The sequence below is a fragment of the Eptesicus fuscus genome, chromosome 12 (genome assembly GCF_027574615.1).
Source record: "Eptesicus fuscus isolate TK198812 chromosome 12, DD_ASM_mEF_20220401, whole genome shotgun sequence".
NCBI lineage: Eukaryota > Metazoa > Chordata > Mammalia > Chiroptera > Vespertilionidae > Eptesicus > Eptesicus fuscus.
Window position 1 is genome coordinate 9,613,874 of NC_072484.1, and position 24,912 is coordinate 9,638,785.

Sequence of the window (24,912 nt, forward strand, 5' to 3'; positions counted from 1 at the left end):
GAATGTCCCGCCTCGCTCAGCGCCGTGGAGTGTTGTCCTAGCCGAGATAGAACCTGGGTTAGCAGCAGCGGGGGCTCAGAAGTCATACGATCTAGGGGAGAAAACAAAACGCTGACCCCTACACAGCCTTTTCGGGTTCATTGACTGGAAAGGAACGGGGTTTTGGCAGGAGCTGGTTGAATGTAAAATAACGGGGAGACGAAGGCACAGACCACAGGGGCCAAATGAAATGGAAGTGAAGTTGTTTCTTTGGCTTGAGGAACCTTGGTAGCTGTGAGGAGCTACCTGAGACGAGTTTGCTGTCAACGTTATGCCATTTCATGGGATAAAGGTGAATGGGATTGGACCAAACCGTCTGCAGAAAGGGCTTCCCTCTCTAAACTGTCCCCGCTTCGCCCTCCATGGGAAATAAACTCGTGCATAGGTGGTCAGTTAATTTATGACAAAGGAGCAAGGTTATACGATGAGGGAAGGATGATCTTTTCACTAAAGGGTCGTGGGAAAACTGCAGTTTTCCCCAAGAGATGAAAACCCCTGCCCTGTGCCAGGACTTCCAGGAATTCTTGCTTTCCTAGAAATTTCAAACTGAGACTCGGCACAGAACTCCAGGCACAAAGTACAGTGGCAATCTGATCTTAGCCTTTTAAAAATTATTGTTAGCAGAGAGGGAGGCGATCACAGCCTTCTGTGAGAAACCGATGAAACTTGCCCCAGAGTGCCCCTAGAACACACTGCTGCTGGCCCTCTGCCCCTCACGCCATCAGGGCAGCCTTCAGTAAAAGCATCCTCAGGACGGTCTTACCTGCACTCCACATGTACACTCTGCAGACTCAGGCACCTCCTGGGTGACTTCTTGGTGGCCATAAGCCATTTCTAGCTCAAGGGGACCCCAATCTTCCTAATTCCCAGTCTCCTCACCCCACCCCTCCAGCACCCCTCCAAGCACAGCCTTTTTATGGCAACACCATCTGAGCAGTTGCTTAGTCAATAACCTGGGTGTGACCCTGGCTCGCTTGCTGTCTCCAGGCCCCGCACATCAGCACGTCTTGGTGGGTCCACCTCTGAAATCACACCTCCTTGCCTCAGGCTCACTGGACCACCCTTATCTCCTGCCTGGACGACGGAGTGGCCTTTTGCTGTCCGGGTTCCCTCCTGTTCTCACAGCCACCAGATTGAGCCTCAGGAAAACTCACATCACACCTATGCTTAACGATTCCAACAGCTTCCCTTTGCACTCATCTCCCTCCCCCCAGATTTACTTAGGTATAATGGACAAATAAAAAGTGTATATATTTAAGGTATACAACATGTAAAAATTGTAGAATAATTACCAAAATCAAACCATTTAACACATATCAGCACACACAGTTACCTTTGTGTGTGTGTGTGTGTGTGTGTGTGTGTGTGGTGAGGCATTTGAGATCTACTCTCTTAGCAACTTTCAAACATGCATTAGGTTTCCAGAGCTCACTGTTCTCATAGCTGAAAGTTTGTACCTTTTGACCAAAATCTCCCCATTTCCTCCAGCTCGTCCCCAGTAACCACTGTTCTACTCTGTTACTACAAGTTCGGCCTTTTTAGATTCTTCATGTAAGTGATATCTCACAGCATCTGTCTTTCTCCTTCTGGCTTATTTCACTTAGCACAATGCCCTTCAGGTTCGTCCACATTGTAAAAAGCAATGTCATAAAGCGGTCTGCAGATTTAGTGTAATCCCTATTAAAATTTCAATGGCATTTTTCAAAAATAGAAAAAACAATCCTAAAATTGGTATGCAACCCCAACCGACCCCAGATAGCCAAAGCAATCTTAAGCAAGAAGAACGAAGATGGGGGCATCACACTTCCTGGTTTCAAATTGCATTACAAAAGCAATAGCAATCAAAGCAGTATTGTGCTTCCATAAAAACAGACATGATCAGCCCAGCCAGGGTGGCTCAGTGGTTGACCATCAACCTGTGAACCAGAAGATCACGGTTTGATTCCTGGTCAGGGCACATGCCCAGGTTGCGGGCTCGGTCCCCAGTGTGGGACTTGCAGGAGGCAGCTGATCAATGATTCTCTCTCATCATTGATGTTTCTATCTCTCTCTCCCTCTCCCTTCTCTCTGAAATCAATAAAAAGTATATATTAAAAGTAATAAAATAAAATAAAACATACTACTTAAAAAAAAAAAAAAGACACGACCAGTGGAAAAGAATAGAGAACTCAGAAATAAACTCATGCATATATGGTCAGTTAATTTATGACAAAGGAGCAAGGTTATACGATGAGGGAAGAATAATCTTTTCACTAAATGGTCGTGGGGAAACTGGACCCCTATCCTACACCATTCACAAAACTCAGTTCAAAATGGATTGAAGACTTAAACATAAGACCTGAAACCATGAACATCCTAGAACAAAACATAGGTAAGCTTCTGGACATCAGTCTTGGTAATGACTTTTTTTTTTTTAATTGACACCAAAAGCACAGGCCACAAAAGCAAAAAAAAAAAGTCAACAAAAGTCAACAAGTGGGACCACATCAAACTAAAAAAGCTTCTGCACAGCAAAGGAAACCATCAACAAAGTGAAAAGGCAACCTTTAAAACAGGAGAAAATATTTGCAAATCTGACAAAGGGTTACTATCCAAAATATATAAAGAACTCATAACTCAATAGCAAAACAAACAAACAAAAAAACAAACAATTTGATTTTTATAAAAAATGGGCAGAAGAACTGAGTAGACATTTTCCCAAAGAAGACATACAAATGGCCAACAGGTATATAAAAATGTGCTCAACTTCACTCATCATCAAGGAAATGCAAATCAAAACCACAATGAGATATCACCTCCTATCTGATAGGGTGCCTGTTATCAAAAAGACAAGAGCTAAGTGTTGGTGAAGAGGTGGGAATGTAAATGGGTGCAGCCAATATGGAAAACAATATGGAGGTTCCTCAAAAAATTAAAAATAGAAATACCATATGACCCACAATCCCATTTCTGTGTCAACATCCCAAGATAATGAAAACAGGAACTTGGAGAAAATGTCTGGACTCCCATGTTCACGGCAGCATTATTCACAGTAGCCAAGACATGGACACAAGGGAAGTATCTGTCAGTGGACGACTGAGTGAAGAAGATATGGTATTTATAGGGTGTCCCCAAAAAGTATACACACTCTAACATCTGATAGCTCAATTTTAAAATGGGATGTATTTTAATAAACACTGCCTTTATAATTATTCAAAGTGTGTGTATACATTTTGGGGGACACCCTATAAATACCATGTATATATTAGAGGCTCGGTACATGAATTCATGCACTGGGGTGGGGGGGTGTCCTTCAGCCCAACCTGCCCCCTCTCACAGTCTGGGAGCCCTCAGGGGATATCCTACTGACAGCTGCAGTCTGGCCTCCCTCTGCAGGAGGCAACCGCTGCTGCTGCCACTGATGGCTGCCACTGATGGCCGCCACAGCCACCAAGGTGTTTTAATCAACATGGACTCCAGTCCCTTCACCGCAAAAAAAAAATGACAACTTTCTTTAGGCATTTTCAAGATGTCACTTTCATAGGATATGACATTTCTCTTTTTTTTTTTTTATCCTCACCTGAGGATATGTTTCCATTGATTTTTAGAGAGCGTGTGGAAGAGAGAGGAAAAGACAGAGAGAAACATCAATGTGAAAGGGACACTTCGATTGGTTGCCTCCTGCATGAGCCCTGACCTTGGCCCCGGCCAGGGAGGAGCCTGCAACCTAGGTACATGCCTTGATCAGAATCGAACCCAGACCCTGTGGTCTGCAGGCCGAGGCTCTATCCACTGAGCCAAACCGGCTAGGGCAGGATATGACATTTCTTAGCCCCTCCAGCAGCAGACCTTTATTTTTTCCTCCAGGAGTGAGATGCGAAAACCCTAGATCACCTTCTTAGATTCCTATTATCCAAGTTACCAAGAACACTGTGAGTGGTGTAGGGGGAGCTTAGCCAATGAGCAGTCAGAAAAGGTGTTTCCTCTGCAGCTCATGCGCAGAGGCGGGACTGCTGGCGCGCTGTCTCCCAGCAGGGGCGGGCCCCCCTGTGTGTTGTGTCTTCGCTCTGGGCCCACCCCTCTGTGTGTTGTGTCTCTGCTTCAGGCCTGCCTCTGGCCCCAGTGGCCGCGGGAGGCATGCAGTTCCCTCCTGCCCATCTGCGTGTGCAGCCCCCTCCTGAGCCGGTCATGATTGTTATGGCGTCCTGGTTAATTTGCATATTGCCTCTTTATATAGATAGATACACACACAAAGGTATTCAGCCATGAGAAACAGCATTTGTGACAGATGGACTTTGAGGGCATTGTGCTAAGTGAAATAAGCCAGATGGAGAAAGACAAATGCTGCAGGGAATCATTTATATGTGGAATCTAAGGGGGGAGAGTCAAACTCATAGGATCGGTCGAAAAGTGGTTCCTGGGGGTTGAGAGAGGTTGGTTAAAGGGCACACACGTTTAGCTATAAGATGAATAAGTTCTGAGAATCTAATGTATAACATGGTGGCCACTGTTGACAACACTATTGTATACATTTGACCCTTGAACAATGAGGGGGTGAGGTGCACTGACCAAAATCTGTGCATTAACTTCTGACTCCAAAATTTTATGAATAGCTTTCTGTTGACTAGAAGCCTTACTGATAACATACAGTCGATGAACACATATTTTGCATGTTATATATATTACATACCATATTTTTACAATAAAGTAAGCTAGAGAAAAGGAAGTGTTATTAAGAAAATCATAAGGATGAGAAAATATATTTATAGTATATTGAAAAAAAAATCCACATATAAGCTCAAACCCTTGTTGTTCAAGAGTCAACTGTAAGTGAAATTTGCTGAGAGTACAACCTAAATGTTCCCACACACAAGAAAACATCAATATGTGAAGAAATGGATGTGTTAATTACGTAGCTGGGGAAATCATTTCACATCTTATATCCATACCAGCTTATCACAACGTACAATTTAAATCGCTTACATTTTTTTGTCAATTATACCTTATGAAAGCTGGAAGAAATCGGTACCCTGTGAGAGAAGGACAGTAGAAAACTGTTTTGCCATCTTGCAAACATTACTTTTTTTTTTTCTTCCCCAAACCTGGAGCAGGCAGCTCAGCCTCTCGGGTCTGAGACAGTGCAAGAGCCCCAGTGTCTGCTGGTCACAGGCCTTCCCTGTGCATTTAGAACGATTCAGATTTCAGGCAAGACTTGCGGCCATCTTCCCTGCCTACTACTCTCCAAACCCACCTCTGGCCACACTGGGCCTCTCTTCTGTTCCTTGCCCAGACCAGACCCTTTCCCACCTGTCTCTGACATGCTCTGACCCCAGGGCTTCACAGACCTGGCTCCCTCATTCTTTGGGTCTCCAGTCAAACATCTCAACTTCAGAGAGCGTCTGTGTGCAACAGCTGCAGTGTGGGACCTACCCTGCCCCGCACACTCCCCGACACACAGCCTCCTCCTGTTGGGATGCCAACTGCTCGCCTGTGGTCTGTCTCCCACCCTGTAAATGCCATGGGGGCAGACAGTGCTTGCCTTTGCTCAGGGCCACATGCCCAGGCCCTGCACACACAGTAGGCCCTCAGGAACTGTGTGTCGAAGGCACAAAGGTGTCTAAGTTTCATCCGCACAAGTGACACTGAGAACAGTGGGTTCGTCTGGAATGCATGGAAAATGAATCGTTTCCTTATATTTAACACATTTTTGAAGCCAAACACCTGCCTTGAGAGCCCTTTCTTCTGTCCCATCTGGCTCCGTTTATTCAGTTCTATCGGCACGCCGGTGCACCCCGGCCCAGCTCTGGAAGCAGCCACTGCCTTGTCACAGGTAGGATGAAGGCAGAACGCCCTGGAACCAGAGCCTGCAGCTGGCTGCTCCCTGGCGTCCTGCAGTCACCGCGGCCCCCCTGCCTGTAAACTCTCGCTGCTGTGGCTCAGCAGCCCCTGGGGCAGGTGAGAGAGGGCAGCCGGCCAGCTGCCATTTACCAGCCAAATGTGAAGCAACTGAGACTTGGGGGAGTCTGTTTGACAAGGTGAGTGACAGGACTGTGAGCCTCTGCAGCCACGTTACATTGTGTTAACGCCCGACTCGCTCCTCTCCACCTGTCCTCTCCACCCATCCTCCCAGGCACACCTGCAGCCGAGGCTCCCGAACCCAAACCCTCATTTATCCTGCAGGTGCGTGTTCTCCGGGGGCCCCACACCCTCTGGGCCCCGCACTCTCTGGCACGGCTGCTGTCTCCCACACGGACCTTGCAGAAGGCATTCTGAATTCGACACCATGGACACCTCCCCAGGGTGTCCTCCTCAGGGACCAGCACAGCCCGGGCATAGGTCCAGGCCCCCTCAGGGTCATGCAGTGGGGGTCCCAGACTCCACTCCTTCCCACCCTCTCGCCCTCAGGGCTGACCTCTTTTGCCCTTTATCCCTGTTCACAGCAAACTCTCAGGACCCCCCACTCGTCTGCCACTCACAGACCCCGTGAGGCTCTTCAGGCCCCACTTTCTGCCCCCAATTCCCCAAACGCTGCTTCTCTGGCCTCTGTGTCTCATATCCACATAAACAATCCGCCCCCCCCCCCCCCCCTTCCCAGTTTCCCCTCCCAAGGCGGCCTGCTGTTTGGGCTCTAATTGAACCTTGCAGGCCGCTGGTAAATTAGGACAGAAATTCATCAGCTTACGGTTCTGCGGGTCAGTCTCCCTGGGCGATCCCCAAGGTGTCCGCGGGGCTGAGCTCCTTCTGCAGGTCCAGGGGGAAATCCATGTCCTGGCAAAGCCCGAAATCGCCTCCCGGACTCCTGCTCCTGGCGGCCGGTCCCTCTGACCCTCGCGCAGGACCCCTCACACACCATTGGGCCCACCTGGATGGTCCAGGATGCTCCTCCCACCTGGAGCTCAGGAATCACACCTGCAAGTCCCTGCGCGTCAGGTAACAGATCCCAGGTGCCGGGAGTAAGCGGTGGACCTGGGGGCGCTGCCCCGTCCACTGTGCCCTCTGGAGCCGCGGCCCGTCTCCCACAGCCCCTATGTGGGTGTCTTCCTGGCTCCTTTTTTTTTTTTTGCCATGTCTAGACTGTTCTCTACCCAGGGCCATTGTCCTCATTTCTTGGTGATTTTAACTGCTGGGCAAGCACATTTCTCTCTCTCTCTCTCTCTCTCTCTCTTTTTTTTTTTTACTTTACTTCTGTCTTAATTTTTGGAACTTTCATCTGCCACACCCCAACTTCTCAGTTTCTTAAATTCTTCTTGTCCTGTGACTTTTGTCCTCCTCCGCCAGCCACCACACCCTACAGCCCTGATTCTCACATCGAAGAACGTATCGGAAGGAAAAGCAGAGGGGCTTGTAAACTCCCGACTGCGGCCCCGCCACAGGGGTTCTGATTCCGGAGGTCGGGGTGGGCGTAGAAACCTGCATTTCTGCCACGGTCCCAGGGATGTGCATCCATGACCGCTCCTGGCCGGGGGTCAGCACTGGAACCATTGCCCTAGCCCAGTGGTCGGCAAACTCATTAGTCAACAGAGCCAACTATCAACAGCACAACGATTGAAATTTCTTTTGAGAGCCAATTTTTTTAAACTTAAACTTCTTCTAACGCCACTTCTTCAAAATAGACTCGCCCAGGCCGTGGTATTTTGTGGAAGAGCCACACTCAAGGGGCCAAAGAGCCGCAAGTGGCTCGCGAGCCGCAGTTTGCCGACCACGGCCCTAGGCCTTAAAATGCCTAATAATTGTAGCCCCTCCATGGTCTCAACCGCAGGCCCTCACTCTTGATGCCATCTTCCCTCTCTCGAGCTCTGACTCCATTCATTCCACATCCACCTGTGACCACACACCTTTGCCCCTACAACAAGCACGTCAAACTCAAAAGCTAACACGGGCCAAATAAACAAGGCATGCGGCCCGTGGGCCGCGAGTTTGACATGCTTGCCCTACAACCTTTCACTGGACGTGCTCCCTGCTCCCCTTTCCCAGCGTAGATCCCACAGCCAAGCACTGGCAACTCTCCCATGCTGCTTAAACCCAACGCTGACTCCTCTGCACCTGCACCCATGCCTGTGGCTGCAGAAAACCTCAAACAACCCCCTGTGCATCCATGACCACCCATGATGCATGGGCTCCTGCCACTCGTCCAGCCACTCTCAGCTCTTCTGGATGACTCATGCCTTCTCCTTCAACTCCTAGCGCCTCCTCCCGCCACCCTCCCTCTCTCCCGATGGCCCTGCTTCCTATTTCAGAAGGAAGGAACTGGGGTAGCCCCTACCAGCACCAGGGCCCTTGTGCTCCGCTGTGCCTCCTTCCTGATATTCTCAGTAACTGCCCTGCTCTCTTTGGCCACCCCATCCACCCCCTCTCTCCTTCTCAAGACATCTCCTAGCTTCTCCCTCTTTCTTCTGCCCCATCCATGTTTCCTTCTATGCCAGATAATTCCAATCACAACAAAAACATCCAGATATTTCTACCTTAACAATAATTGTTGACGCCACAATCCCTTTCAGCTGTTGCCTTATTTCTCTGTTCTCCTTTATGGAAACCCCCCCTGAAATGCTGCGTACCCACTTCCTCCCATGCCCGTCCCCTCCCATTCTCTCCTGAATCACTCCCATCAGCTTCCTGACACCACCTCATCAGAATCACCCATGACCCCCCCAGGTCACTGTTAAATCCACAGTCAATTGTCCATCATCGCCCCTGGATTAACCAGCAGTCACAGCCAGTTCCCTTCCTTCTTTCTTGATGAGTGTCCTTCACGTGGTTTCTGTTGGCTCTGGTTCATCTTCTTTCCCACTGGCCCCTCCCCACCCTCAGCTGCTGGTTCCTCCTCATCTCCCCAACATGGGAGCACCCCAAACCCAACCGTGGGCCTCTTTCTATCTGCAGGCATTTCCTTGGTGACCTCGTCCCCTCTCCTGGCTTTAAATACCATCTACGTGCAGAGGAGTCCCACATTTATACCATCTGCCTGAACCCCTCCTCTGGATTCCAGACGCAGTCACCCACCTGCCTACTTGACAAACTCCGCTTGGAACTCAGGGCAGCTTCTGCCTTCAGACAGTGAGGCGCTGGGGCCCTCAGGCAACTGCCCAGGGGGGACTGAGTCCTGCTAGCAGCTGCTTATTTTGCCTGGAAGAGGATCCTGCCCCATTTGAGCCTTCGGAAGACTTCGGCCTCAGTTGAAACCTTGATCACAAGCCCAGGAGAAACCCCGACAGAGGATGCAAGGAACCGCTCTTGGATTCCCAGCTCACAGAAGCTGTGAGATCATAAACAGGTGCTGTTGTAAGCTGCTGAGTTTGTAGGTAATTGGTTATACAGCAATGACTGTAACACACACAGAGGGGTCAAGTAACCAGCCTGAGGTCACACAGCTTATTGGAAGGGAGCCAGGATCCCAGCCCAGTTTGTCCCTTAAAGCCTCTGCTATTTAATCTCAAAGCATACCACCTTGCAGAATATTCTTCATCTTGAGTTAAGACAGACATTTCCACCAGCATTACCATGGAGCAGATGGGTGCTCCGTGAGCCCGGCTCCAACAGGCTGATGGGCCACACGTGTGCCTCGAAGCTGGTCTCCACGCCTCCTCCACCCATTCACTCACCGACAAACATTGGTTCTAAAGCTCGAAGCAGACCCTGTCGGTCTTAGATTTAAAGCCCTGTGGTGGACGATGCCTTTGTCGGGCTCTCTCAGGGCCACCACGACCAGGCCCTGCCCATCCCTGCACTGCCCAAGCTGCTGCCCACGTGTTTGCTGCACGGGCTGGGCCTGAGGAGTCTCCATATGCTACAAGCCCACAGGCCTCCCTGTACCTGGGTCCTTCCTCCAGCACCCTTCATCCTGCCCCCACCTGAGGATTCTGAAGGAGCCTCCTCCACTCACTTTATCCTTACCCTCCTGCTCCCAACCATCAGCATTCAAACATGCTAGGGGTCCCTTGTCTACATAAACCAGAAATGAAATATGTGGGAAGCCACCCACTGTACATATTGTCATGAGACTGAAGTAAGGAATGCGGAATGCCGATGGACCTTGGGCGTTAGCAGGGCTGACACTATGCACCAATTCTTTGTGTTGAGATAGCAGTGGTTCAAGGCAATCCCCTAACCCCGTGGTTGGCAAACCACGGCTCGCGAGCCACATGCGGCTCTTTGGCTCCTTGAGTGTGGCTCTTCCACAAAATACCATGGCCTGGGCGAGTCTATTTTGAAGAAGTGGCGTTAGAAGAAGTTTAAGTTTAAAAAATTTGGCTCTCAAAAGAAATTTCAATCGTTGTACTGTTGATATTTGGCTCTGTTGACTAATGAGTTTGCCGACCACTGCGCCTAACCTGATAATCCTTTTACTGTTTACCAAACTTTACCTTTGATATGCCTGTATGCATTGCTAGAGGGCAAGATGTGTATCTAAAACTGAATAAAAGCAGATGGGACCCAGTCTCGATGTGTCTCTTCAAGAAAGAGGCTCCACCTGGCCCCCAATGCCTTCTAAATTCATTTTTCTTGTATAGCATTTTCATTTGTGCGTCAGCCCCTCCTTCAGATCCTGAACCCCCACCATGCAAGTCATGGCAGAATAGAAAAGCCACTGACTCCTCTGCTGCCTTCAGCCACTGGCCTGGCTTTCTCCACCATCCCAGCCAAGGCTCTAGGAAGAGTTGTACCTTCTCTCCTTCCATAGTCCCCTCAGCCTCTGCCCCACTCCCCCACCACTGGGCTGAACTCAAGGTCTCCAGTGCCCCCTCAAGCTGAATTAATGGGTTCATCTCCATCCCTTTCTCCCTGGACTCTCTGCAGCGCTTGGCCATCGAGTTCTCTCCAGTGAACCTGTGCCCTTGCTCTTGGATTCTAGGATACCCTGCTTCCCTGATTCTGCCCCCTCCCCCTTCCTCTCCAGCTAATGTGGAAGCTCCCCAGGCCTCAGCCTCGGGTCCTGGTCTTCTCATCCATGGGCACTCATAGCTCTGCTTTCCATCCTGAGATGAATAATGTCCACATTCCTTAGCTCCGTCTCAGGTCTGAAACCCAGTGTGGCATTATCTTAGGCCCTCCATGCCGTCATACCCAGAATGGAACTCGCCAGCTACCCCCATGCCTGCAAAATGTTATTTCCCCCTGTGTACCCCCTTCAGAAAATGCCATCACCATCTACCCCACTGTCAAAACCAGAACTGCTGGATTCAGCCTTCATTCACTCCCAGCTCAGTATGTCTAACTGGTCACCCTCTGAATCCATAACCCACTGTCTCCTGCCTATTATATGACCTGTCCCCAGTCTTTCTTCCCCATGAGGTCAGGGCCTTGTGGGCAGGGCCTTCTCGGAGCCTCTAAGAGGCTGAAGAATGCTGTGACTGTTTAAAAAGTGGATAGCCGATGCAACTTTCCTAACTGACTGGCCCATATGTTCTGGACTAATTTGGGGGACATCTCACTCGGAAATGCTGAACTAGATGAACCTGAAGGTCTCTTCTCATTTATAAAGGGCCGTGATTCTATGAGCTTTAATTCACTGTGAGCAGGTCTGAGATTGCTCCTCATTTTGCCAAATTTGGCTCTTGAGAGGGAGGCCCGGGTAGAGTACTGCCCTACCATTGCCCTCCTGTGGGAGTTTCTTACGGCTGCTCTAACACATCGCCACAGACTTGGGCTTCAAAATTTATCACCTTACCGTTTGGGAGGTCAGAAGACTCTCTGGGCACCAAGCCAGGCATTGGCAGGACTGTGTTCCTTCTGGAACCTCTAGGACTTCCCTGCCTTGTCCAGCTTCTGGAGCTGCCCACACTCCTTGGCTCATGGCCCCTTCCTTCCTCCATCTTTTGAACCAACAATGGCCTGTTAAGCCTTTCTTGCTGCCTCCCTCTTCCACTATTCAGGGCCCTTGTGGTCGCATGGGGTCCTCCTGCATGCCACGGCCAGTCTCCTTACCACAAGCTGATTAGCACCCTTAATTCCATCTACAACCTCAATGCCCCCTTTGCCCATAGCACCAACTCACAGGCTCTCAGGATTCGAGTGTGGACATCATGGGGACCGTTACTCTGTTGATCTTGCTTGATTCCTTTGAACGCAGCACGGTAACGACCATCTACTGGGCTGGTTACAGTCTCACAGACAGCTCTCAGGGGAAGGGGCTGTCATCACCCCCATTTTACAAGAAGCTGAGGCTCAGAGGTGTGAAGTCGCTGCCAAGCCGAGACTCATGCCCACGTCTACCCACATGCCTCAGAAGCCTTGCTCTTGGTCACCATGGCTACTCACTCTGTCACCCTCCCTGGGCCATCTCTCCCCGTGGAGACTCACAGCCCCTGGCTGTTTAAGCAGAGGAATAGCTGAGACAGTCCCAGGTCCATGCTGCCACTCTCACGGGAGAGTGACTCCACGTCTCTGAGCCTCTGGGTCCTCCTCCCGACCTGGACCTCCCGGCCTGGCCTGAGGAAGGATCCAGTGTGAGAGAGCCTGGTGCGGACACCCCACTCAGGCCTTGTAGGTTGAGTGTGTGTAAATGTGCTGGTGGTGCTCTGAGCCGCAGGTGGGGCGGGGAGGCGATTGTCTTGGCTGCACTGTAAAGCTGTGGACAACCTTGACACGTGACCAGGGACATAAAGTCGCGTCGGTGAGTGCCTGGGCCAGATGCTCTGCACAGGTTTGCTCACAGAATCCACCCAGAGCAATCTCTGCTACTTCTAACACAATCATCCCATTGCACAGCTAGGGAAACAGAGGCCCAGCTAACTGCAACAAGAGCTCCCATTCATTCATTCACTCATTCATGCCCTTCGCCAATATTTGTTGATGCTGACATATGCCGAGAGCAATGTTTTGGATGCAGCAGCGGAGCTCGCAGCAGTAAGGACAGACCCCAAACAGTAAGCACAGAGGCGGTAAGGAACCATGGAACCCAGGAGGGAGCTGGTCAGGGTGAAGGGAGTCTAACGGGCAGGGTGGGTGGGAGCAGGGAGGCGTGGTGGGCTGTGTATGGTGAGTCTTGGTGATATGCCTGGCACCATGCTAAGCCTGTTCCAGAAATCATGCCGCTGGAATCGTGTCCAGGAATCCCAGCCCCCTGCAAACAAGGATGTCTCTCCCATTTCTTCAGGAGAGGTGGGAGGCTCTAGAGCAGTGGTTCTCAACCTTCCTAATGCCGCGACCCTTTAATACAGTTCCTCATGTTGTGGTGACCCCCAACCATAAAATTATTTTCGTTGCTACTTCATAACTGTAATTTTGCTACTGTTATGAATTGTAATGTAAATATCTGTGTTTTCCGATGGTCTTATGCGACCATCAGGTTGAGAACCGCTAGCAGGGTCGCCTAAGACCATCGGAAAACACAGATATTTACATTACGATTCATTAACAGTAGCAAAATTACAGTTATGAAGTAGCAACGAAAATAATTTTATGGTTGGGGGTCACCACAACATGAGGAACTGTATTAAAGGGTCGTGGCATTAGGAAGGTTGAGAACCACTGCTCTAGAAGGAGCCCTGCCGAAGACCGCGTGTCATGAATTGGCAAAGTTAGGATGGAACCCATGCCTGTGTGTGCCTAAGGTAGAGGCTCATAACCCCTCTCTTTGCCCCCAGAGGCGAACCACGTGGCCACAGGGGGCTCTGGGCATGAGTCTCAGATCTCCGGGGTCGCAGTGCTGCCCTAAGACTAGGGGGCTACCCTTGATTGCCAAGCTAGGGGAGGAGAAGGAGACGCTCCCTACGACGGGTGAGGAGGAACCGGTCAAGGAGATGTGTCTCTAGGGCCTGGAGACCTGGATCGAATGCGGAAATGCACGTCTTCTCCCTGTGAACAGCAGGAGCCCTAGAAATCAGCTTCTTTTCCCGGCCAGTCTGATGGGTGACGCTGGGACCCCAAAGTGCCCCCTAAGTGGGTACAGCTGTGGGCTTCCGTTCTTAGAAACATTCCGTTGTTCCTGTGACACTAAATGCTTTCCTTCCCGATGAGCATGTCGCTCCCAGACATCTGAACGTGAAAGGTGCGGCCCCGGGACCCAGCCACGGCAAAGTGTGTGCAGAAACCTGCCTTTATGCTGAACATGGAGGCACGTTTTTTAAGGTGAGGGGCATTTCCCAGCCTCTGGGAGACTCAGACAGGGACTCTCCATGGAGCCCCACTGCCCCCTAGAGGCCCAGCTGGGGATGCTGTCCCGGGACCCACACGAGAGCTCACTGGCCTCCCTAACCCTCCTCTGGACGCGACCCAGAACAACCTTAGTCTGACCACACAGTCCATCTGCTGAGTCGACAAGACAGAGGAGACCCCGAGCCCTGCTGGCCGAGTCAGGTCCCTGGACCGAGGGCCGGAGGCAAATTAATAGGAACTCGGCAGTTTTGAGGGCTCCCCATGGGTTCACTCACTGAGTCCTCTATATTGTTCCCATTACCATTTCACATGGGGGAAACCGAGGCACAGAACGATGAAGCAACTGGCCCAAGATCTCACAGCTGGAAGTGAGGAGGGGAGCTTCCAACCCGGTCCTTCTCAGCATCGGGGGCCCAGCTTGTGGGTCCCATCTCTGGGAAGCCTGCCCTGCCTCCCAGTTAGAGCTGGTCCGCCCACCCGCCCCTGACCCTATTGGTCTGGGCCTCCTTGTTGCCTTGCAGCTCCACCCTCAATGTGCAATGCTGGCTCTGTTGGTACTGAGTCAGCCTGCCCCGCTGCAGAGTTGGCTCTGTGAGGCAGGATGGGATCTGTGGGGGGTGTTTCAGTACCCCCAGGGCCCAGCACTGTGCCTGGATCATGGTAGGCATTCCCTCTGTATTTGTGGAATGAATGAAGGAGGAAGAAAGAGAGGGTGGAAGGAAGGAAGGGAGGTAGGGTGGGAGGAAGGAAGGAAGGAGGGAAGGAAGTGAGGGAGTGAGGGAGGGAGGGAGGAAGTGAGGGAGGGAGAAAGAAAGGAAGAAAGGAAGGAAGAAGCACAGTTTCAGTTCTCAAGAAGCTCCCACTCAGTGCAGAAACAGACCTATGGACTGTGGAGGTTGCACAGAGCCCCCTCCTCGGAAGGCGTCCACCAGGAAACTGAACGTTACTTTATTTGGGAAGAGCGTCTTCAGGGGATGTAAATAAGTTAATGATCTCAAGATGAGATCATCCTGGATTATCAGTGTGGGCCCCAAGTCCAATGACAAGTGTCCTTATTGGAAGGGGAATAGACAGACTCAGAGGAGAAGCCACGTGAAGACGGAGGCAGAGGTGGAGTTGGCTGCCACAGCCATGGCCTAGAAGCCAGAACAGCAAGGAAGGATGCCTCCCCAGGGCCTGTGGAGGGAGCATGGGCCTGCAACGCCTTGATTTCAAACTGCTGCCCTCCAGAATGGGGAGAGGGAAATTTCTTCGTCTTAAGTCACTCAGTTTGTGGCAATTTATGGCAGCCCTGGGAAACATACATTGACAACACAGATGGCTTATCAATCTGCAAACATCCCACAAAAAGAGCTCACAAGAGGCCACTAGGAGGCGCCATCCGATGAGCTGTTCTAGGGGGAGGAGCAGAGATACCAGGCTCTCTTGGAGTATTATGGCTGCTACTAAGGTCAGACCTTAACTGTCTATACTAACCTACCAGTTGGATTTTCTAGAATTCCCTTTCCCTCAGCTCACACCCCTGCCGACTAGAGCAGTGCCCTGACACGCAGGTGTGTAACTCACCTAAACACACAGGTGCTCCCCTCCACCCGCCCAACTCCAACACCACCTCCCTAACCTGCTGCCTGGAAGTGGTTCCTCCCACCCTGTTCTCTGAGCCCCGTCTCTCCCAAAAGCCTGTGGACGGCTGGGGAAATGGACACTTTGTGCCTGGCCCGTCTCCGCACGTGGTCTGGGTAGCCAATAATGTGGACGGGGCCACATCCTGGGTCAACCACCCCGACCTCCCGGCTCAAACAGGATGCTGTGAGAATAAAACGGGCTCAGTCAGTGCGACTCCCTTAGGAACCACATGGCCCATACTAAGTACTCAGTAATATTAGCTGCCGTCATGGACTACGGCAATGATGACATCATCATGCCCAGCTGGCCCCTGGTCAGTATGTGTATCCGCGTCCTAATTCGGATTCGGGCCAGCACTGCCCCGAGAGCACTGTGGGAAGGCCCAGGCCCCGCGGAGGCCAGGAGCGCACAGGCCCGGCCTGGGCTGCCTCCACGCTGTCCTTTTTCATGTGGAGTCAGTTTCTGTGGTGCTGGAAGATGCTTTCAAAATGATGCGAGCATATTTCTGAGGTCAACTTCTAATCAAAAACGACTCCCAGACGGTGCCCTGGTTTAAATAGAAAGAAAGAAGAAATGGAGTGAGTCATCACCCAAACCATTTGAATGAAACAAAGACACAACAAACTCCCTGCTTTCCTCTTGCGCCAGAACAGTGACCTCAGCCCTGCAGGATGCAGCTGGAGGGAATTAAGGGATCTCCGGTTCCGAGATAGCGCGGCGGCACAGCCACCCACCATGACTCACGGCGAGAACCACAGAGAGGTGGCGAGGAAGGCAGAGTGGGGACCCTGGGGGTCTAGGGCAGAGGCGGCAGCTCTGGGAACCTGGCATTAATGGGGGGCTGGCAGAGAGCAGACCCTGGGGGAAGTCAAGGAGTGAGCACGAAGACACCCCAAATTTGGAGCAAGTCCACCCCCACAGTATCTCCCAGAGAGCTGGAGGATGCTACCAGACCTATGTAGGGGGTGACAAATGTCCCAAACACCCCCAGTGGTGAATCCAGGGGCTGTGTCAGTAATTCCTCCTTGGAATTCTCCCAGGGCCCCATCATCCTTCGCCTTTGGCCTCCCGGGGAAGGGCAAACAGCGTTGCCCAGGAATCGGGGGCTTCCTTTGGAATGTGGTGTCGCCACGGTTCTGACCTTGGAAGACTTTTCCCAGGAGTGGGCGGGAGGCTGGACTGGACAGGCAGGGTCGGGCTGAGCAGGCTGCTGGAGGTGGGCTCCAGGCTCCACCTGACAATTATTCCAAAGTGTGTAACTTCTGCTCAGGATTGGCAAGATGACCCGCTACATTTAGAGAACTATATTTTTTTAAAAAAAAAATTGAACTAGTTTTAGTAATATATGCACAAGATAAAACATTTTTTTCAATAACAGAAGTGTAACATACGAAGTCTTCCACCAGAGTACTCGCAGGCCCACTCCCCGGTGGTGTCAATTCTTGGTTTGACTTTTCCAGTTTTTCTGATGCTAACATTTACCTTTAACAATATGCCTACTTCTATGGCTTGATTCGTCAACTTTTGATGGTATTGCATGCTTCCTAATATTGGAAGACGGGATATTAGCGTAGTTACTCTGACTTCTATCCATCTCTTCTCCCCCTTCCCTCCCATGAATGTTAGTTACAGTATTTTTACTTCGTGACCCTGAAGTTGGTATGTCTGATTTCAAATCCCATCTCTGCCATTTCTTACTGTGTACCTTTGGGCAAGTTACTTAAACTCTCTGTGTTCCAGTTTCCTCATTGGTACAAATGAGGGTAATGACAGTTTCTGCTTCATCAGACTGTCATGAAGATTCAATGTGTTGATTCATGCTAAGTTATATAAGAAATCCCCATCCGTGTTAGCTATAGTTTCTCATTATTCTGTTCTAGAGTTTAGAACTAAATCTTCTTTGAACTGTCAACAGGTTGACTATAAAAATGAAAGCCAATCAATGGCCCTTACTACATGACCAAGTAAGCAGTACCCACTGAGGAACTAGGCGCGAATGGGCCCGGGCAGAGGAACTGTGAACCTGAGTCACTGGACCTTCCCTGCTCAAAAGAATTGAGTCGTCCAGGTGTCAGAGCCAATACACACTCTCAGTTTCTTTCTGGTATTCTCTGCCTCTTCCGTCTAACTGCCAACTGCTACTTTGCAAACTTGTGTATGCCATTCTCTTTCTCAGATTCTTTTCTGGGAGATTAACATAGACCCTTGGATAGTTTTTTCATATAGAGTACAGGGATTGTGAATTTTTGGATTTGTGAATGTCTAAGGACACCTTTATTTTAACGATATAAGGAACCCCAGACTGAAAATCTTTTATCCTCCTAACAGGGAAGACATAGCTCCATCGTCTTCCAGCATCTGAGTGGATGACAAATGTGGTACTCATCTGATTTCTCAATCTTTTGAGTTTCCCCACTTTCAAAATCATTATTTTCAAAGACCTGTAGGGTAGCCTGTTTCTTTGTAAAGTTTTAAAATGTCCCCTGATGTCTGTGGGTATGCATCATAACTGGACCTATGTAATATGAAGACTCGTCTCTCCTGGTGTCCAGCAAAATGTTCTTCTCATTTCTTTTATTATTCCCTCCACTCCTTTCTTTCTCTTCTCCTCTTTTGAAATTCCCATTTTACAGAGCTGGGAACTTCTGGATTTATCCTCTGTCTCCATTTTTTAAAAAATTTCCCTGCTTTTCCTCTTTCAGTTCTGGAAGATTTCCTCAAGTCTGTCTGCCAGATTACTAACTTGATCATCGGCCATATCTGTTTTATGTCTCAGCCCACTCATTGAAATTTTCAAATGCAATCATATTTCTCATTTTCAAGAATGATTCCTTCTCCTCTGACTACTCCATTTCACAATGTGTGTTTGTGGATACAACAGTCTCTCAAATCCTCCTGACGGTACAAACTCGGGTGAAAGTACGTTTTCTTCTCTTCCCCAAATTATCTCTGCTTATTCCAGAGTGAAGTATTCAGTTTCCCCATTTGGATCTTCCCTTTTGTGATGTGTGTTTTCTTCCAACGTCTTAAGATCCCTCGAATGTTGTTTCTCATTTACAAATAAAGGATCAAGCTGGTTACTGTCTAAGAGGCCTGGGTTTTCTCTGCAGCTTCATAGGTCTCCTCAAGTGGCTTCTCCTTGGAATGCTGGACAAGCCGCAGACTGTTCACACCTGGGCAGGGCACACCTATCAGCAAGACTCCCTGTTGGGTACAAGGGCAGAGAGCCAACAGGCAGGCCAGGGAGACCCCACATCGCCAAAGCAAAGACAGTTAGACAACTCAAGGGCTCATTTTCTCTCAAGTAGAAGGTCAGGCAGGCCCCTTCAGCCCAGTTTTGACAGAGAGACAGAGAGACAGAGAGATCGTGTTTTAGCCACTGTCATTTGGGCCTCTGTTGCATATGTCTTAAACAATGACAGTCCCAACAGCCATCCTAAGATGTCTTCTTAGGCCCATTTTAAAAAAGAAATGTCCATCGCTGGCTATGACAGGCAGAATAATGACCCCTAAAGACAACCACATTCTAATGCCTGGGATCTGTGAATATGTTTCCTTATATGGCAAAAGGAGCTTTGCAGATAGGATTGAGTTAAGGGTTTTGAGATTGGAAAATGGTCCTGGTTATTCAGGTAGGCTTGATATGCAAATGGCGTCCTTATAAGGGAGGCAGGAGGGTCAGAGTCCAAAGGAGATGTGGGGACAGAGCAGATGTCAGAGAGAGACCTGAAGACACTGGTTTTAAAGATGAAGGAAGGACCACAAGCCAAGGACTGCAGGAGGCTTCTAGGAGCTGGACAAAGCGAGGGAATGGATTCTCCCCGAGCCTCTAGAACAAGCATGTCAAACTCAAAGGCTACCATGGGCCAAATAGACAAGGCATGTGGCCCACAGGCTGCGAGTTTGACATGCTTGCTCTAGAAGATCGGTCGCCAACCGGTGGTCCACGGACCACTGGTGGTCCATGAGGTCCAAAAGATTGGCAACCACTGCTCTAGAAGGAACTCGGCCTTTCTGACACCTTGACTTTGGGATTTCTGAATTCTAGAAATCAAGATACTAAGTTTATGTTGTTTTAAGTCATTAAGTTTGTATTAACTTGTCACAGTGGCAATAGGAAACATACACTTCTAAGGATGTTGCCCATAAGAAAATAAAATTAGCCCGGCCAGTGTGGCTCAGTGGTTGAGTTCCCAGTCAGGGCACATGCCCAGGTTGTGGGCTCAATCCCTAGTGGGGGGCATACAGGAGGCAGCTGATTGATGATCAGTGTTGATGCTTCTCTCTCATCAATGTTTCTATCTCTCTCCCTCTCCCTTTTGCTCTCTCTCAAATCAATAAAAACGCATTTTTTTCTTAAAATGTAGCCATTTGCAGTTTCATCCAACATTCGTAATGCAAATGAGATGTTTGCATTATTTATTTAATCCTCATTGTCCTGCAAGAGAACTACTCCCATCACTCCCAGAAGAGGCAGTTGAGGCTCAGAGAGGTTATGTAAATTGCCCAAGGTCACACAGCTAGTAGGCAGCAGTGAAGCCAGGATACGTTCCTACATATTGCTCTTCTGCCTCCGTCTTCAAAACTTATGTAAGGTTCAGAAGGGAACAGTGTCGGGTGAAACCCATGCCCTGGGAAGTAATGCCTTATTTTTTCCAACTTGTCAGGATATACTTCTAATCCCTTAAACCTCCCAGTTCTGGTTAAACAATAATCTTTGCTCTGTTACAGTTTGGTGGCTCTGAGACCCCTCATTTGTGGCTGCCCATAAGCACACCGCAGGCCTCCCCGCTTTGTTTGGGAGAACAACTCTCCTGTGATGTCAGAAGCATGAATCAGGGGTGCTGATGGGGGCCTGGAGCAAGGGGACTCCCCAAGGAAACCAGGCTCAAGAAACCACGGCGGGGGGGAGGGCTGCCTCTAAACCTGGGAGGCCCCCCACCCCATCCCAACACACCCTGGGACCCTTTGGGCATCTCTCCCATCAAGGCCACTTACAAAGGAGTTGAAGGGAGTTCTGATACTCAGCTCGTGAGTGAGGGAACCCCTGCATGTTTGCCCTTTCTGCTTCTCTAACTGCAGTGGCATCTCTCCTGAGTGTCTGCGCTGGGGCAGGCCAACTTCCCTCTCCATCCCCAGACTCAGCCTCATCTCTGACACGAGGGGTGGGGTGGGGACAATTAGAATACATCATCTCAGAGGCCCCTGTGGCCTCCTGCTGGCCCAAGGTACCCAGAGGTTCTCACTGACTGTAGGCAAAGCATGTCTTGGTCTAAACTTATTGCCATAAACCCTCGCACCTTCATCTGTAAAAGGACCTGCCTTATAGGATTGTTTGAGGATTTAACTAGATAACATAGGTAAAGGGCTGAGGACAGTCTTGGATACACAACTCACAATAGATTACTGAGCTTTTAATTATTATTACTATTATACATTGATGCTCTCAAACAAAATGGGTTTATTTCTTGTGCCATCCTCCCAGGTTTCCAAATCTAAAGCTGAGGTTGTAAGCTAGTGGTCCCACAAATTGTGCCCGGCCCACCGATGGGTTTTATTTGGCACACTGTGTGTCTGCCCACACAATTATTTTAAAACTTGAGATCGTTGCCAAAGGAATTAGTTAGGGGACAGGTACAGCCACTGACCTGAGACCCCAAACAACAGCAGCCTACTAAAGAAGAGAAAATTTTATATCTCTCTCCCAGTTCAAGGATAAGCAGGTGGACATGGAAGCTCTGGGGCCGGGGACACTGGTTCCCTCTCTCTTACTCTGTCTCCTTTGCTTCCAGAGGTCCAGGGTTCACCAACATGTTGACTGGGTCCGCATTCAGCCAGCAGCAGAGGGAAGGGCAGCCATGCCCGTCATTTGAGACAATGCCTGGCAGTTGCCTACATCCTTTCTGCTCATCCCGTTGGCCTGAGCTTGGTCATTTGGTCACATGCAGTTGCTGGAGGTATAGCTTATTTGGTGTAGCCATAAGCCCAGCTACAATCCAGAAGCACTATTATCAAAAAAGAGGAGGAAAAAGCAATGTGGGGGACAAAGAGCAGTCTCTGACACACTGAAATGTAAAAACTGGGAGGCTGTAGGTTCTGGCGCACCTGGATTAATGACTAGAACTAGCAGGCACTGAGCACTTCTGCGTGCCCTCCTTGCGTGAGCCATATGAGGGAGGTGCGTCAGAGACTGGACTGGCATTCAAACGCACACCCAAGTGATGGCAAAACCAAGCCCCTTCCCCACCCATCCTGCTGTGTGCTGTACTGGGAAACCCTTCAGAATGGCTCTGGCAGTCAATCCATAAGCCCCTCCCACCGTTCCTTTTCCCCTGATCACTGAGGGTCCGCCAGGCACAAGGCTTCCCTCCAGACATGCTTCTCCCCATCTGTTCTCAGCCAAGGGCAGTGGAAGGTGCCTGAGGGTTCCGTTGCCATCATCCCTCACTAAGGCCCAGGAAAGGCCACTGGCAGCCCCTCACCCTGGCTCAGACCCTTGCCAGCCTTAGGACCCAAGAAGCCTTTGGGAGAAGCTAAGCTGTGATGGCGCGGCTGTCCCTATGGGAGAGTGCCCGCCACCCCAGGGCCACCTGGTGGTGAGGGCCCCCACGTCGCGGCTCCTGGCTGCTCCGACAGGAAAGCCAGCAATGTGTGCCTTCACCCCCCGGCGGGTCATAAATATCGCTCCTGGAGATTAGCGGGGCCCCACGCTCCCGTGCGCTGCCTCTCCGAGGGGCACGAGGCAGGACTGAGTCACGGCCCCCAGCCCTTTCTAAATTGGACTTAAAATGAAAAAATAAATAAGAGAGGGAAAGGGCCTGATTGTTTTTAAGAGCAGAAGAATGAACTTTCTTTGTGCGCTCGGGCGTCCAGAAGGACCCAAGGGAGTGAGCTCAGAGCAGCTGCTCCCCCCGCCCCCAACCAAACTTCACCTTCAAGGTGAAGCCGGGAGCCAAAGAAAATATTGTGATAAAGTCTAAGTTACTGCTGATGCCTACGCGGGCCACTTGATTAACTGAACTGAGTGCAAACAAATCTCCCAGCTCCTTCCTCTCTGCAAATTGGTGGAGGGAGGCAAGGCCCGGCCGGGATCAGAGCCAGCCCCTCCCTCGCCAAACACTGCCTGTGCCCTGCTCATTTCTCCTCTGGTTTCTTCCTACAGGGTACCCGGGACTTGCCACCTAACCTGTGGGGCCCATGCAAAATGAAAATGCAGGGCCCTTGCTCAAAAAGCAGGAGTATAAGTGCTGCTAAATAGGGCTAAAGGTCCTAAAATACACAGTTTTTTCCTTTCTTCTATGATCTTTCTTGACTGGCTGTGGCGTGTTTTTATTTGCTAGTTAATGTTTTCCTGAGTAGAGAGACATTTTAAATGACTGGCATGAGTTTGTACTGTCCCTCTTTACACTGCACAACTCCGATTTTAAATACAAATCTAAGAGCATTGGATCCACACACAGTCACCAAAATCGCACGACTTGTGTTTCATCTCATCCAGGCCACGTAATCCATCTTCACCAGAGCGTGGCAACGCCAAACAAAACTAACTCTGTATTTCAGTTCTTGTTAAAAAGTATTTCATTTTATTTTTCCATCACCATTTATCCCCTCTAGGTCCTCTCCCACCCCCACCCTCCTCCCTCTCCCCTGCATTTCACTTCTAGATATGCACACATCCTACCAACCTTCTCTGCCTTGTGTTGCTGATGAGTGAGGGTCGGGGGCGGGGGGAGGAACTGCAGGCTGTGTAAATGGTTGACCACCCAGGGAAGTGACATGTGTAAGAACGCATCCTCGGACGTTCCTGCTTCTTCCTGCATTTGCCTCCTCTCTACATTCAAAGCCAGTTTGGCTCTGACAGAGAGCCTGGCTTCTCTGGCGGGCAGGGCCCTGGCTACGGCTCAGTGGTAGATGGAGCACGCTTAACATGGACTTGCTTTGAGGGTTCCTGGACTCCCCTGCATGGCGGGTATCCCGGAATCCTGAAAGCATGGGGAACAGTGACTGCCACATGCAAAAGGATGGCAAAGCACAGTGGACGTGCCGATGGAGTGTGCCTCCTCTGCTCACGCACGAGCTCCCTGGCCCATCGAACTCCAGTTACAAAACACAAGTTCAAAGGTAAAGTCTGAAGTTTAAGAGGGTGAAAGTACCAAGTGTAAGGTCTTTCTGGGCACGAGGACGTGAACAATGGCACAAGTTGCACAGCCATGAAGTGGATGCTGATAACATGTTTGCTTTTCTTACTCATAATACATGTTTAGTGTAGAAAAATTAGGACGTCCAAGGCACTTAGATGAGAGAGGAAATTTGAAGCCCTGAGCTCCCGCGTATGAAATCTGGCTACCCTGAAGCCACCCCGCCATGCTGGACATACCATGAAAAGAGATCACCAGAGATAGAGAGAGCTGCCCAAGGAGGCCCAGCTGTTTGAGCTGGCAGCCAGCATCAGCATCAGCCTCTGCATCTGTACCTGCATCAGCCTCTGCCTCTGTACCTGCATCAGCATCTGCTTCTGCATCTGTATCAACATCAGCCTCTGCCTCTGTACCTGCATCAGCCTCTGCCTCTGTACCTGCATCAGCCTCTGCATCTGTACCTGCATCAGCCTCTGCCTCTGTACCTGCATCAGCCTCTGCATCTGTACCTGCATCAGCCTCTGCCTCTGTACCTGCATCAGCCTCTGCCTCTGTACCTGCATCAGCCTCTGCCTCTGTACCTGCATCAGCCTCTGCATCTGTACCTGCATCAGCCTCTGCCTCTGCAGCTGTATCAGCATCAGCATCAGCCTCTGCATCTGTACCTGCATCAGCATCAGCTTCTGCATCTGTATCAGCATCTGCATCTGTACCTGCATCAGCCTCTGCCTCTGCAGCTGTGTCAGCATCAGCATCAGCTTCTGCATCTGTACCTGCATCAGCATCAGCTTCTGCATCTGTACCTGCATCAGCATCAGCTTCTGCATCTGTATCAGCATCTGCTTCTGCATCTGCATCAGCTGTGAGTGAACCAGGCTTCAAGGACGCCAGCTTTCCTGCAATCTACCCTGGCTAACACCACATAGAGATAAGCGATTCCACTGAGCCCTGCCCAGATTGAAGATTTATGAGATGAATAAATAAACGGCTATTTTTCAAACTGCCAAGGTTAAGTAACACGTTCCAGGTCACCAGT

General features: G+C 50.2%; 1 long non-coding RNA gene across 1 annotated transcript; it reads left to right on the forward strand.

Moving 5' to 3' along the window:
* The first annotated feature begins 13,975 nt into the window (after positions 1 to 13,975).
* Positions 13,976 to 23,045, forward strand: LOC129151021 (uncharacterized). The gene is made up of 3 exons (XR_008557831.1): positions 13,976 to 14,085; positions 21,531 to 21,695; positions 22,901 to 23,045. It is a non-coding gene; the product is annotated as an uncharacterized LOC129151021 (long non-coding RNA).
* The last annotated feature ends 1,867 nt before the right edge of the window (positions 23,046 to 24,912 follow it).